We start from the raw sequence: 12766 nt of genomic DNA on the forward strand, positions 1-12766 counted from the left end.
TTGGTCAGCAGACCTAGTCGACAAGATTGACTTAAATATATTAGAAAGTTGGCTGGCAACCCAAGGGAATGAAAACAATGATGATTTTCACTTTCAGACAAAATAATATATACACGGATTGATAATGATATATTCTACAACACCTGCCCATTCAAAGTAGCTGATGTTTGGTACCGTTGTTTCTAAGCATTATCACACGTCTCCTATCTTAGACTACCACCATAATTTGAACAATGTTCGAACAAAGTTACCGTTGAACGAAATAAGAGAGACTTTTCCCACTTCCTCAGAAAGTTGCCGGTTGTTGTTCTTTTAGCCAATTAGCTAATAGTTTCAAAACTCTGTCTGTGCTGATATTGTGCAATACATTTCGCTAGCAGACCCTGGTGGATAGTAATTTTACATCATGTTACAAAGCGCAAACTTTCCCAGAAATTTCTTTTTCATAGTTTTGTATATACGACAGCAGCTTTATACTACGTAAAAGACATAACTGCATGGCTCTGAACAAAGATTAAATACTGTTATTCGATAGCGAGGTATTAATAAAAGAATCACGGTTAATTTGCATATGGCTATCATTGAACTCTAATCTACGGGGCGTGTTTACGTATCTTTAGAACGACTTCGATAGGGAATTAAAAACAAACTGGTGTGCACACTACATGACTTCCTTGCACAAATTCTTTAAATTATACGCAGTTTTTCTGAATTTCATTTAAACATGTTGATGTTATGTATAGTTTTATGTTGTATGTGTATACTGGGTTTTATGGTATATGTGCACTAGTGAACTTCTGGGGAGGGACTCCTTTACTCGTACATAACAAAGGTATCCATATTCTGACCCTGATGAAAAGACTTCTTTTATCTCTCTGTCCCTTGGAGTGACCTTCGAGGCTGCAACCGGAATCATTATCAAAGGCACCTCATTGCACAGGGATTTCTCTTCTGGTCTGAAAGAGCTACCATTGCATTGTGAAATAATTCATCCAAGACGAAGAATCTCTATCCGACCTCATCACAGTATATTATAGAATAACAGTGCCGTTATGAAAAAGCAATAATAAGCTCTACGTTTTGCTTAATTTTTTTTACGTATATGCATTGTAAATCTATGTTGTGAGTGTATATTGTAAGTTATGTATAAGTTATGGTGTACGTTTATATGCTATGTGAATGCTGTTAATGCCTCTCTGTAATACGAGCGCCATTATGACGAATGTATAAACCAATGACCATGCAAGATCTTGTGCTTAAAATCCGTAACTCCCGGGCTGCTCTCTTATGGTCCCCTGGTGTTGCTCTGGACTGGAGAGGGCATAGACATACACTTGTTGACCTATGTTAGACATCAGGTGTTCCCGCTCGCATATTTCGTAAGTGCACGTCTGTATCGCCACAGTAGAGTACTTCTAAAATGAGCCAATGAGCTTCCAATAATATTTCTGTCAGATGCCGCCGTTTCACTCTGTATATGACAGACAGGTGGGTGTTCAAGATTTGTGTGTCCACCTACCTCAAGACATCATCACTCTTCTAATCATCTCAGTGCCAGACCGCGTTGCGGCATATATTGCAGCAGGAGACGACACGCTATTGAAGTTGCACTGTATTTGTCTAACTGTGCACTGTATTAGTCCAGTTGTATTTGCTTAATTATCTTGATTTTGAGGCCAAGATAATCTGTCATCTGTATAAATATGTGTATTAAATTTCATGATAGTCCGATGCTCCCTTCTTCTTGAGCTATTTTCTATATTCTTAAGTATATATATAAATGCATGACAACAAAATACTTCTACGCCTGATTTGCACTTGATACGCAATTTTTAGTTTTCTTCAGTTATCAAATTTGTATTTTTATTCGGTTGAGTATGTGTAGCCATTGTAAAATTGAAACCTTCTTTAATAATTTCTTCATTCAATCTTATCTATAAAATACATTTAATCTCTAAACAATATATTGATTTCTATAGAGAACGTATGTTATTTTTTAGAAAGAGAGTAATCCTATCAGCTTTGTCACACCATACCAATAGAAGGAATGCATTTCGTGCTTGTGTCAGTAACGGATTACGCAGCAGCAACAAGGATACTAGCTTAAAAATTTGCAGTAGAAAGATTCCTTCTACAAAAAGGTAATTTTCAAAATTCCTCTCAATTAAACTTGCATTTTTTAAATCCAAAATGTTTCTTCTTTTTCTTCCAGTCCAGTGAGTGGTAAAACACATATAAATTTTATCTAAATTTAGATTATATTTTAATGTGCTTTATAACATTTGTAGGAACATTAGGTTAGTTTTAAAGCAGGAGACGTGAAAAATTTGTAATGCCTTTACCGGGACTCGAACCTGGACCTTTTGAATATGCACCGACTGTGCTGTCACAAATCGAAGGCATGCAGAAAGGAGGGAGAGAATACATTCGATTTTTCCTCAATTAAAGGGCGACTGGGGATTAGGGGACCCAGTCGTAAAATCCTGGTGGTGGAGAATTATGCTCCAACACCTTTGTTTAGTTCGAGCACCACTGTAGAGTCATTAGATTTTTTTTTAAAAAGAAGATGTGAAAAATGAAGCAATGTCGTAGCCGTGACTGGACCCTGGATCTCTCGAATACTCCCCGAGGGTGCTAGCGTTACGCCACGAAGTCATGCAGAAAAGAGGGAGAAAATACCTTAGAAATTAAACAAGAAATGTATAGAAAATGTTGATAAGTACCAAAACCTGTAATAAAGTAGTTTTTTATTTTCATATACCAAACCTATATCTTTGGAAGGTAAATAAAAAATTAACCACATTGTGCCCTGGTCGAGAGCCCCTGTTTTGGTCACACTAAATCCTATCCGTTTGATAAAAGTAATATAATATATATTTTGATGAATGACCTGTTTTAAAAGTGTGGTAAACTCTTAATTCAAAGCAAGTCACCCTGTTTAGTTGTAAAGACCTTATATTTAGTGACCAATTATTTTTAGTGCAGCTTTTCGTTTGCTCCTCATTTCTATTTCCTGCCGAAATGTAAATTTTACTGACGTAATATGCAAAATTTAAGTGTTTTAAGAAGCAGTATTTAAGCTGCGGTTTTAAGAGTTCGTAAAGAGTAGTAGGGGAGTTGGTTCCGAGTTTATGCTGCGTGTTTGAAATAGCTCTCTCATTGGTGATAGACACATTTCAGATTATAGTGATATTTTAGGCTCGAGTTTGCTGTGTGCAGCCGATTTAGCGGTTTAGATAACTATAGAGTCAGTTGTTTAGCCATCCTAATTTATTGTTAGTTTTACATTTTTTATTTTCTGTCCAATTGCGTTTAGCCGCAAAGGATGGTGAATTATGATCACCGATTGCGTGTATCTTGCTTCGTGAGTTCAAAGAAAATGGTTTCTTAAACCGTTTTCTGTAGTATCTGTTCTTCAAGACAGAGAATTCGCTACGCAGTCTTTCGTCTACTACTATTACCGTGAGTCTACTGTGAATGCTCTAAAAAAAAATGCATAGACTCTTTTCGTAATAAATAAAGACAAAGTAATAAATAAAATATGAGTAAAACTCAGGCATGAATGCAAATTAAGATACTGCATTATGTTCCATTTTTCATATTTTCATTCGATTCGGATAATAATATTTTTTAATTTTGGAAGTAGCTCTCCGTCATCGAATATCATTTTATTTTGCATATTTTATTTGATTTTTTTGCAGCGATTCAGCAGTTAATTTTTATTTAACATTGTGTATTCCTAAAAGAGCATTCTAGCTACATATATGTTTCGTACTAGGATGCAACTCAAAACCCTTCGCTACACTGCGAGCAATCTATTAACGACCTTTGGATAAAACGTTAGATGATAAAATTAAAGAAATATTTCATTCCCTTTCGATTTTAAGGAATTCAAATTTTCATCGACTGTTCCCGAATAATTCAAACTGTCATCATTCTATTATTCCACTTAACTGTCTCTTCCTTCATGTGAAGCTGAGATGTGAAAAACAGCACAAATTTACGGGTAATAAAGTCGTCTTCGGAATGATTTTGAAGATAGAACTTGAAAAAGATTTTCGTAATGTGAACGGATAAGTTTTAGTTTCGGTGAAGGAAAAGAAGTAAAAATGTATGATTGGAAAATAAGAAACTTATATTTACATGCAGTAGAATTTTGACGACTGCTCTTCAGTAAGGTGCTCGTCACCTGTAGTGTTCAGGAAATTTCTGTACGCACGAGCAACATCTCTTCCTTTGTAATATCTACATTCTCTCGTTTCACTCTCTTTGATACATCCGATATTCTTCGCAATAACAATTTAATAGAGAAATGCTATTAGAAACACATGAATTCAAACATGTAAAAAATTGCAATAAGTATACCTCAAAATACAGTCTCACATCTCGTAGAAGAGGTTATTGATAAAGTTTTAAAAACTTAAGTAAGTAAATAAATAAATGTAGTTTATGTGCACAGATTACATTACAGTGTCTACTTGTTTAAAATCTATTAACGACCGTTGTGCAGTTTACCTTGCAAAATTCAAACAACATACAATAGCAAAAATGACTGTAATTTTCTGTCGTTTTTCCTTATTTGACCAGCTTCAAAGGAGATAAATAAATGTCAAATTTATATAGTTGAGGCCCACCAGAGGCCGAGCGGTTAACCGCTGAACACTGGTAATTCGATCCGGAGTTCGAGTCCCGGCGAACGGACTAGCTGCATGGGCGTTTTCGTGGTTTTTCCCGTGTGTAACTTGGAGACAAGCCAGTTTCCCTTAAAAAGACCTCAACGGGGCAACTCTCCCTTTCCGTGTAGTGCTCAAGGGCGAAGCACGTAATAAGCAAAAAAAAAAAAAAAAAAAAAAAAAAAAAAAAAAAAAAATTATATACTTTCTCATAACTGTTTCTCATTTAGAAGTTTATGTTTTTTGGCTTGGATACAGAGAACTAGCTTTAGAGCTGTCTCCCAAGTTTCAGTGAAGCCGACTCTGAACTAATGATTCTGCACTTCATTTAATGATTATAGATTACTTTGAATGTATATATTAATTTTAATGTTGTATCATTTACATTTATAAAGATTCGGAATTCAATAAGGGTTACTCGGGTAATGTTTATCAAGCAAGGCCTTTGAACTGAGTTAAGAACCCGAATTTTTCTGGCTCTCATGGGAAAACCCCAAATAGCAGCTCCGTAGGTGATTATTTTATTGACTACTGTGTTTAATAGAATTTTCATAATGCGATGATTAAGGCCCCAGGAATATCCTTTCATCGCCCTTAATGCTTTTAAGATATTGGCGGTGGTTAGCTTCTTTTCCTGGATATGTGGTATCCAATTGAATTTCTGGTCTATGGTGAGTCTTAAGTACGTAATGGTCTTCACACATTTTACTTTATTGTTTCCAATTCGCCGCGTGGGATTCCTGGTGATTGTTTGTCCTGGCTTGTATATTATATGTGCGCGTGATTTTATGTGTGATATTTGGAGTTTTATTCTATGTCAGAGGTTGTTGAATATATTAAGTAGACAACTAGATTCTATGACGGAGGTAATTGAATATATTAAGACAAGACTAGAGGAAAACTGCAAGAGTTGCAGTTTTTAGTTCTCTTAATATCAACAACCTCTTCGTGCAAATCCTTGGATTACAAAGGCAACGTCGTCGGCTGAAAGCAGGAATCCGTGTGTGATTTGGCCACTGACGATCGATAATATTATCAAAGGTGACGTTCTAGAGGTCCGTGCTCATACACGACCCTTGGGAACATCCTCTACTTTGTTTACTGGCGATTATGGTATTGTCGTTGATTACTACTCTTTGTCTGTTCTTGAAATAGTCCGTAATCATAAGGTACAGGTTTATTGGACATTGCATCTCCTTGAGGGCCTGCTTGGAACTTGGTTCAAAAGCTTGGTATGCAAGTGGATGCCACTGAAGTCATAGGACTAAAGCATGGCGTCAGAGACTGACGTTCAATCCGGCGAGCGTGGCAGCAAATTACAAAAACTTTGCAAAATTGCCTGAGAAAAGGGACTGTTTTTCTTTAGTCTTTAGTTTCTGATCAAAATCTTCAGATAGGAAGAGGTTCTGTTCTGGTTATCCCAAATGAGATGTTTACTGTGATATTTAACAAGTCAAGATTTCAAAGACAAGTCAAACAAGTACGAGATTGGAATCTTCAACACAGAAATAAATAGGGGGACGATATTCCAAGATAGGTCTAATAAGGGAAGTTGTAGAGACATTAGATTATTTTGAATGAGCGAAGATTAAAAATGAGCAATGCCCTAGCCGGAACTCGAACTACGGACCTCTCGAATACGCGCCGAGCATGCTGACCACTACACCTCGAAGGCATGCTAAGAAGGCGGATACCTTATAAAGCATATGTTGGTTCCAGAATGGGAAGGTCTCCTATTCAATGTTGCCCAGGAATATATTTTAGTAGATATAGCTTTTGCCTGCACTTACTTCTAGATTCTAGATGATTTGAGTGAGTTTTATGCTCGGCAAATAAAACTAAAATGCAAAATATTTGACTCATGTACGACAAAAACTAAGTGGCGTATTTAATTTAAAAATTTGCAGTTTTTGATGTCATTTACAACATGCCTTGAGTGATTACATTTACAACGTGCCTGAAGTTAGAATAATTTGAGCTAATAAGTTTAAATCCCAGATTCTCAACGTGGGCGATAACGCCCCCTTGTTGGCGCTTGAGACTTTCAGGGGTGCAGTAGAAGACCTAGAGAAAATTAGGAGGCGTTGAGATTGCATGGAGGTGTGTTGGCAGATTTAAAAAATATTGTCTAAAAAAAAAGACAAAAAAAAAAAAAAAAAAAAAAAAAACATGCTTATCATGTACTAACTAAAGCAAACTTTAATATTGGGGCGTTAGTTCAACTTTCCTACCCCCTATAAATTATATAAAAACATATGTAGTTTAGTCGAGGGTGTTAGGAAAAGTGAATTAAAGGTCAATTAATTCTTTTTGCTTTCTTTTACCCCCCAAAAAATGGAAATGTTGGACGAGCTTGCAAATTTGGAATTGTTTAATATTATTTTTCGTAGTTAGTGGAGGTTGTAGTAAAAGTTGTAGTAGTTGAAAGAAGGGTAGAAACAATTAATTGTTTTGTAACAATAAAGAGTTATACTCAGTTTAACGTTGTGTTTGATGGGTTCCTTTATACTCAGCAGTAGTGAGAATTAATAAATTATAGCATGATTTTGTTACTCTATCTAGAATACACACTAATATATTTATAAATGTATGATTGTAGTTTAAGCAACTATACCTCGCAAGTGGAGGTACTAACCATAACCTAATAAGTAAGACACCTAACCCAATAACCTAACTTTATTTATAATGCTAATTAAGTACATAGGAAAAGTTTTTTATGGCCACTGATACTTTGTTTAAATAAATCAATAGGTTTGTTTAAATGCGTACTCTTTTTTAGTTGTTTATAAATATTTGAGGGGGGCAGGAAAACTGAAATAGCGCCAAAATTGGTTAAATTTTGTTAATGTATGTATTTTAATGATTTTTATCACATGTGCGAAAATTCATATATTTCTGTAGTTCGGGAAGTGGATGGAAATTGAACTTAGATTAGATAACATATATTTCCGCATTAATTTGAATGATATAAAAATTTTTAATTTGAATTATAAATTTTCGAATCATCCAATTTCATGTGAAATATCTCATATATAAATAAAGTTAACAAAAGCCTATTAATAAAAATAGCAAAACAATATGTTTGTGGCAAGGTTTTGATAAATAATGTGATTTTTGCAATTCTGCATTATCTGTGCAAAATAATATAATTAGAACCGAAGATATTTGCTGTCTTTCTTGTGGGGCAGGTATCATGCAACTTGCTGAGCGGAAATTCTGGTGAAGTTTTTGTGGGGTTGAAGAGTCACTAGCTGTAGAAAAAGTCATTTGATACAGAGGCTGTAAGTAAATCCTGTAGGTCTTGTCTTATGACTGTGGGAAGTGCATATTTTGATCTATGTCTGGAATTGCTTATTTCGAAACATCTTGAGTAGATTTTGTAAGCTGATTGATTTAGCTTTATCTTATTTTATATTTAAATATATAAGGTATTTCCTTCCTCCTTTCAGCATACCTTCGTGGTGTAACGGTAGCATACCTTCGTGGCGTAACGGTAGCACACACGTGTTATCGAGAGGTCGAGGGTTCGTGTCCCGGCGAGGGCACTGCACAGTTTTTCACACCTTCAGCATTAAAATCCCTAATGTCTTTACAGTGGGGCCCGAACTATAAGGTGGTGCATGATGTTTTTTCACCACCAGTATTCGGAGACTGGGTCCACTAATCTCCAGTCGCCCTTTGAAAGGGGGAGTATGTAATGTATTTTCTTTCTCTTTTCAACATGCTTTCATGGTGTAATGGTAGCATACGCGACGCATATTCGAGAGGTCCAGGTCCCGGCGAAGGCATTGCTCATTTTTCACGAATTCTGCTTCAAAATTACCTAATGTCTCTACAAACATTTTTTCGCATGTATCTTCGGTTAACGAAAGAACTGAGCAGACGAGGATTTTAGTGTTTGCACCATCGAATACACTGGGAAAAATAACCCATTGAGGGAGCCTTTAATGAAAATTGTATCTTCTGAAATGGTAGCACAACTCTATGAATTTCCCGATTTGCTGGAGTTTTTTGACGTAACTGATATTAAAGTTTCCGCCTATAAATGTATCGGATATAAACAAAAAATGTTTCCTGCAGAAAAAGTACTTTTGAATTTGCAATCTTGGCACGTTTGTTAAAAGTGATTGATGATTTTCGTTTTTACTTTCTTTAACGAATTAAAGGAAATATTGTAATCACGAAAAATTCCGGGCACCATATATCAACGAAAATCTCCATTTTGACCGCTATGAAAGGGAATTCAACGATGTTTTTGCGTGACCTCTGTATGTGATGACAGAATAAAGGGTTCATTTTCCTCAAATGAATTATGAAACTGATTTTTATCCCTTTAGTTAATCTGCATGCAATATTTGTAGAAATATCAACAATTTAAAATTTGTTTAAGTGCGGCTAAATCTAATTTTGTTTTTACCAAAGCAGCCATATTGGTTTACGTTTGAAACTTAACAGAATAGTGAATTAATTATTTTTGCATCTTGAGAGTCTTTTTGTTGAATGGGACCAAGAGGAAACTTTTAGTTCTGTGCACTCGAAAATTTGCCTTTTTGCCCGCTGGCTGAATTGCTTGTTTTTGCGCAGAAAGTGTAATTTTAATTGTAAATACTGTTTTTTTTTTTAAATTTTTTTTTTAACTGTACTTGGTGTTATGTGTTTCTATATTTTTCAATTTTTAATGAAAGTATTTTGAGTTTTTATCTAGTTTTGCCTTGCCGCGAAGTGAGAACTGAATTAATTGAATGAGAAATATATTTCTAATGAAATTTGAGGAAATAAGTGTATCGTATTAGCAACAAATATTGTTACCAGTCTGTCTCGAACAGAGGAGAATGTTTACGAGTAATGCATGCGCATTAGATAAGCGGCGCTAAATCGTCTGTGAAAAGCCTTTCTTTCAAATTTGTTTAATTTCTTTCAGACATCGTTTCAGATTTAGTATAGTATTTGAATAGAACATGTGGCAACTATTAAATAATTTTTCAGATGATATAGTTTTTGTGCATTCAGAGTTATAAAATGAATGAGACGTGACTAGTAATGTGAACCTGTAGTCAAAGTGTCGCTATGGTAAAGAATTTTAAAGAGTGCATTTATTTTACTGTGGTTTATGTGGTATCGACGAAGCAGACTTCAATTCGATAAGTTTAAATGAAATGCAAGAAAAAATGCTTGTAATTTAATATTCCGTACAAGGAAGCCATGTGGTGTTTACATCACCTTCTTACTTCCTTGTCCGAAGAAAAAAGGAAGTATTGTACTCGCGAAAAGTTTCAGGCAGCATATTTTAACGAAAATATCCATTTTGACCGCTATCGAATGCAATTTAACGGTGTTTTTGCTTGACATCTGTACGTAAGGACAGAATAAAAAACTCTTTTCCTCAAAAAAAAAAAAAAAAAAAAAAAAAAAAAAATATATATATATATATATATATATATAAAACTGCTTTAAAATGAATTCTGAAGAGAATTTTTCGTGGCGTCTGTACGAACGTATGTACGTATCTCGTATATCTCAAAAACGAGTAGCCTCAGAACGTTGAAATTTGGTATATAGGACTGCTATTACATGTAGATGTGCACCTCGTATTTTGGTTGCAATCGACCCCACCAAAAGTATATAAATATGTATAAATATATCTATTCTGTTACTCGGCTCAGTGATCTGAGTTTCTTTATTCTTATATGTTTTGTGAATTGTGCATTTTTTGCTTTAATAATGGTTAAATTATGTTGTTCTTATCTTCCGGTTAAGGTTTTTATGCCTTTAGTAAATCTGTATGCAATATGTTTAGAATTATCAATAAATTTAACTTTCGGGTTGTGTGTTCTCCCATCAATAAAATTCCGAGTCCCATACTCAAGGACCCCATTCCGGATAAGAATTCCTGGGGTATTTATAAGATTCCTTGCCAGTGTGGTTTAATTTACATTGTCTAAACTAAGAGAACCTTAAAATTTCGCGTCAATGAACAGGAGGCATATGTTAGAAAAAAAGAAACACGTAAGTCTTCTGTTGCTCAACGTTGTTGGTCCGAAAGTCACATTTTCAATTTTTCTGCTGCCAAAATTATTCAAAAAACATCTTTTATTGGAGAATTGGATTTTCTAGAGGCATTTCACATTCAAAGAAATCTTTCTGTTCTAGTTAACGATCGTAATTCCAATCCATCTTTGCCTTCGGCCTTTAAATAAATTATGTTTTAGTAATGGTTTCATCAACAGATGGCGCCACTTGCTTATTCCTGTCCAGGATTTCTTATCTTATCTAGTCATTATTTCCTATCTTGTTCATTTGCGGTTTTGCAGCTGAGGATGGTGGTTCGGAAAGACCATCGAAACTAGTCCTGCGAAAATTTTGAAAATATAACGCTGATTTTTGTTGTTTGACTTCTGAATTAGTGTCTTAATTTGAAAGTTGTTTAAGTGCCGCTAAGCCTAATAATTTTTTTGATGGCGGCCATTGCTTGTTTACATTTGAAACAGCAGGATAGTGGATGTGTTGCCAATTTAGAGAAACTTAGCTTCGCAACAACAATGATAACGCCTTCATTTATTATTGCGAATTAAATCATGCTTAATCCTTTCTGGAATTTTTTCGAGGAAATAAGTATTTAAGATTTACTTCATACATTTTAATGCAGATATTTTGAGTTTTTGTGTATTTTTGCCTTATCGCAAAGTGAGACCTGAATTAATTGAATGAGAAATACTCAATCGTCTGTGAAAAAGTGCTTCTTTTTTGTTTTGTTTGCTTAATTTCTTTTATACATCGTTCTAGCTTTATTATAGTATTTAAATAGAACATGTGGCTACGATTAGATAATTCTTTAATTGATATAAATTTTGTGCATTCTGAGTTATAATATGGATGAACGTCTACTTTCGTAAGTATTAAGATATGCCTGCTCACGCAGCTGAATTTTCTTCGCCCACAGGCGTTGGTACTTCCCTAGTACCATTTATTTGGAAATATCTTTGCCTAGTGCACTTTAATGCGATCTACTGGCGAAAACTCTTTAGTAGTTAATGACCTGAAAAACTTAAGTCATGAGCCATAACTTATAGTGTGAACGAAATATAATACTGTTAAGTGAACCTAGCGCCAGAGTGTCGCTATGGTAAACAAATAGAGTGAATTTTAAAGAATGCATTTATTCTATTCTGGTTTATTCGCTGTCGGTGAAGTAGATTTAATTCAATCCAATAAGTTTAAATGAAATGTAAGAAAAAATGCGTATAATTTAATATTTCGTACAAGGAAGCCATGTGGTATTTACATCAGCTTTTTTTCATTTTACCTTTTAGTAAAATGCTTGCTGGAACATTGTTGAAATATCCAATTTCGGAAACTAAATCTTTCAAGTGATTTCTTCATTCTGTGATTAACGTTCAGCTATTTTGTTTTAATTTCCTAATTTTTTTTTTTTTTAGAATTTTCTGCTTGTAAATTGGTGTTTACTAAAAATTTTATCATTCATAGTGTGTACCGAAAAGCGGGAAAACGAAATTACAATTAAAACAAAAGGCTTTTATTTAGTATTTATTTAGTATTTTATTTAGTATTCTTTTATTTAAACTGGCTATTTTAATTAATGTACTAAAACGAGAAAAATATTTTTTTCTTGTAGTTTAATGGGATCGAATAATTCTATTCATAGAATTCATCTACAATACTGTATCGCGAACATTTAAAACGTAGGGCGCCTAAATAACGGAATTTATAAATTTAACTGCATCGCAAATGCCATGGTTTTTTTCAAGTTTTGTATTAATTTAATTCATTTTGCAAATATATAAACTATTATCTTTTATAATATTCATGGATTATTCCAAGCTTTTATTGTTCGCGACATAAAACTGTTGACAAATCCTGCACACAGAATTGTAATCTATTATTCCTTTTATATTATATGATAAATTAGTTTCTGCTTTCCGTTGTCATATTCATTTTAAATAAAAGTCTATTCTATAAAATATTTTTAATTGTATTTAATCTAATTTTTAATACAAAACAGTTTTTTACACAGGAATGCATTGGTTACGGTAACATATTTATTGACACTATTATCGTAAATTTTACTATAAGCA

Source organism: Stegodyphus dumicola, chromosome 3, assembly GCF_044657685.1.
Source record: "Stegodyphus dumicola isolate Sdum_Otavi_A_Nest chromosome 3, ASM4465768v1".
Classification (NCBI taxonomy): domain Eukaryota; kingdom Metazoa; phylum Arthropoda; class Arachnida; order Araneae; family Eresidae; genus Stegodyphus; species Stegodyphus dumicola.